Source organism: Poecilia formosa, unplaced genomic scaffold, assembly GCF_000485575.1.
Source record: "Poecilia formosa unplaced genomic scaffold, Poecilia_formosa-5.1.2 Scaffold80, whole genome shotgun sequence".
Lineage (NCBI taxonomy): Eukaryota > Metazoa > Chordata > Actinopteri > Cyprinodontiformes > Poeciliidae > Poecilia > Poecilia formosa.
In genome coordinates, this window is record NW_006800019.1 from 859,099 (window position 1) to 863,119 (window position 4,021).

A 4,021-nucleotide genomic window follows, 5' to 3' on the forward strand; every position below is an offset into this window, starting at 1 on the left:
CGTAAACCTGCGGATGTTTTCACCTGTCAGCAGTAGAAAGGCCTGCGTCAATTCAGATCAAATGGACAAGTTATTGGGAAATAACCTTTACCGTAGTCATCTGAAGCACTTCTCAGGTAAATATCAGTCACTGAGATGTTGCCGACCACACAGTCAAAACTATTTAATAGTTTTTAGTAAAAATACTCCTTTAGGACAAGTGGGTGCCACCTTAAAAATATAAAAAAATAAAAAAGGATCTCATCCTTTGTGAGTAGTAGTGCTTATCTTTTAACTAGAAGTTGTGGTGAGCAGAAGAGGAAATGCTCAGATTTTGGTTTAGATAGCAAACAGTGTTTTACAGCGACAGTGGGAGAGCGCTCGGCACTGACAGAGCACTGGAGGAATGTATATTCACTGCAGTTTGGGAGTCGAGTCACTTGCAGGAAGTGTGACACATTCCTGTTCCTTTGGCTCTTACGCAGCCAGACACACATGCTTAGACTGCTTCACGCATTTGTTCACAGCTACGCAGATATGTGCGTTACAGTTTTGTATTGTTGCAGTTGTATGTTTTGGTTTCATTTGCTTTATAGGCAGCCCAGGTACAGATGTTAAAACAATCAAAACATAATATATATATGTATATATCCTCATAATATATGATGATTATTCCTCATCATCGCTGACGTGGCTTTTCTCATAAATCTGCTCAAGGTTGGAGTTATCTCAGGTTTTCAGAGTCAAAACATTAATTTGTTGCATCTGATAAGGCCCGTTGCTAATTTTACACAAACTTTAAAAGATATCAAATATAAAATTAAAAAAAATCATTAAAAAAAATCTGCACAAAAACATCTAAAGTTGGTTTGCTGTACGCAACACAGATTTAACTCGAATGGAACTCTTTTTCCGAATATTTCTGAATATTCATATCTGAATACATACTAAGACTTTACCATTTTTATTTAATGTCTTCTTTGACTACAGAGGAGAAGTACTGATATAAAATGTTAATTTGATACGACGAGACATCCACGTAACCCGTTTCCTCGCCCGAGTAAACCCAGTTGACGTTCAGAGAAAGAGCGCATCTTCAGCTGTGATAAGGTTCAAGTACACTCTTGGAACATCCAGAAAAAAAAAGAAAGAAAAAAAAATAGGGTGTGTCCTTCTGTAAATTAGAGACTACTGATTATTAATAGTTCTGCTTGGTTGTGTTGGTCCTGGTGGGTTGCTTTGGTCATCATCAATCTAAGCAGGTCAGGTCTGTGTTTGTAGGTCAGCACAGATTTAGAAATAAACACTTTCACAGATGCTAATTTGCACAGCTCCTACTGCTACATGCAGACCCAATCCGTCCCTTGGCCTTTGTGTGCGTGTGTGTGTGTGTGTGTGTGTGTGCGGTAGGTGTACAGTGACTCGAAGATGAATTATTTACTTTTTTCTTCTGCACAACAGGGTTGCCTGCCCACAAAGCGTGCAAACCTTTGTGTGTTTGTGCTCGTGTCCGTGCCGTGCGGTGAGGCTGACCTGACCAGCCAGTCTCATCTCTCCATCTTTTCCCCTGCAGTTCTATCCATTATCCCCTGCATCTGGCAGCCAAAGCCCGTAAAGAAGAAGTTTTTCTTGGCGAGTGTGTCTTTTTTTTCCTTTTTTCTTTTTTTTATTTTTAAAAGGCAGTGACACAGGGGACAGCCAACCGCAGGAGCCACACATCTTCCAGTCTACATGCATGCAGAGAGCTGCTTGGAAATATAAACCACCCCAATATCCTTTTTTTTTTTTTTTGCTGTTTTTTTTGCTGTTTCTCTGAAAACACAATGTCCCACTCACTTACATGCACAAGGGCCTGCTCCCACCCACCCATTGTCTTCTTTTGCAAATTGCTCACCCAAGCATCGAGGCCTAATCATTTCCAGAGACAGAGCTTTAATAAAAAATGTCCCTGTAATTTAATACCCTCAAGAGACTCCTCCTGGCTTCTAAATTAATATTGTCTTACATTTGCATCTGAAAAAAAAAGAAAAAAAAAATCCTAGATAGTAATGTTGCAAGTATGTTGTTTTATATAAATAGGTTTCGCAGCATCGGTGAAATTACACTTTTACCTTTCACCAACTTTAATGGCTCTTCTATATATAATTGTTTTAGAGTTTAGAGGCTTAAAGAAACAAATAGTCTTACAGAAGGCAATGAGATAGATTGCACTCCGCTCACACCTGACTGTGTCCTCAACTGACACCCAGTTGCTGAACAGTAAACACATTCTTTGCATGGTAAAAATGTCACTCTGAGTGCATTAATTGATATCATGTGCATTTTATGATCCATGCAGGGTGCAACTGAAGTCAGATTCTCTGCACAGCAAGCATGTGGGAAGACGTCTTGGCTGGAGCGCATGACATTTTCTGGCATCTAGATCATCCCGAACACACATGCGACGATCTTGATGAGATAATTGTTGAGATTTTGATAAGCTACCAGCCACACATCTGACAAGCAAGCAGCCAGACTGCCTCCATCATATTCCCTCCGAGGAAGAAAAAAAAATTATTTACAGAGTGTGGATTTTAAAACTGTTCTGGTTAAATAAGAATGCAAACACTCACCTGTGTTGCTTTAGTCCCAGAGTTTAAGGCAGCAATGTTCTGCTCTTGGTTTGGCTTTGTGTGACATCACAGTTGCTGCGGTGAAACATAGGAGTAGGAAAAAAATGGAGGTGGATGTGGATGTCTTTCCAGGTTTTCCATCCTAATTCCATTAAGTATTAATATTTTTACAATCTATAAGCACCATGAACCAGTTACTGGTGTCAGGGGTATGCAAAATTTTTAAAAGTCTGAAAAGTTAAAAACCAAGATTTTTTTGAACTATGTATTCCTGATAATGTCCTCATATGTTAAATCTTAACATGTATTTCTCATTAACAGGCTTCAGCAAATCGAGGCTTGCAGAGGAGGCCATGAAATCATTTTAATCAGGTGTGCTGGAACAGAGATACATCTAGAACATGTAGGACAGGGCAGCTGAGCACCAGGGTTGGGAAACACTGTCCGAAATGACAAGAAAAAAATCCTTGCAGATACACCTAAAATCATCTCTGTTTGGCCTGATAGACTCTTTGGCTTGACAGTACACGGAAAAGATAATCATCAGGTGGCGAGAGTTCATCTGCCGGCTCCTTAAATGCTCAGCAGGTGTGGAGTCTGCAGCAGGTTGGCTCGCTCTCCAGCTGAGATCTCCTTAGACAAACCAGTACCTTGCATAGTGGTGCAGTTGGTAGCACTTGGGGTCTGTGTGTGTATGACTTCTTCCCAGGTGCTCTGGCTCCTTCCCACAAATCCAGAAATCTTACTGCTAGGTTAGTTATAGTCTCTCTGAATTGCCCTTAGGTGTTTCTGTGATTGTTTTCCTGTGTCTCTGTGTCTGGATTGGCAGCCTGTCCATAGTGTACCCTGACTCTTGCCTAATGAATACTGCACAGACAAGTTGACAATGGATGTTTGAATGGATCTTCGGGCCATTCAGTTGACAACCCATCCAAAGTCTTTTGGCTTCTCTTGATTTTTCCATTGCGACCATTTCATTGTTTATGTTTTGTCTGTGTGTATTCAGTTGAATAATAAGGTGACGTTTACACTTTTTGGTGGTTTACAATGGAAATGACACATAGATGTAAATCCTGGGAACATCAAGGGTGCATATGATGTGGAAAACATAGCAGATAGATGATCAACTTAAGCATAAAGGTACAAAACATTAAACTCTAATAGGTCATTGTACGTTAAAAATCTGGAAAAACACTGCCATCTAGTGAGATTTGGTTCAAATTACAATCACGTTGGTCCCTATCAATAATGTTCTAGCTTTTTACCCTTCCGGAATCAACTTGCAATTAATCGTTTCTACAAATAATTTAGGACATGAAAGTCACGACCATAAAACAGCGTGTCGAAAAAATAATGACCGTTTGACTTAACTGCTTGTTTTATAACTAAGAGGAAACTGTAAAATTGCTACTTGGAGACGGCAAGCAAAA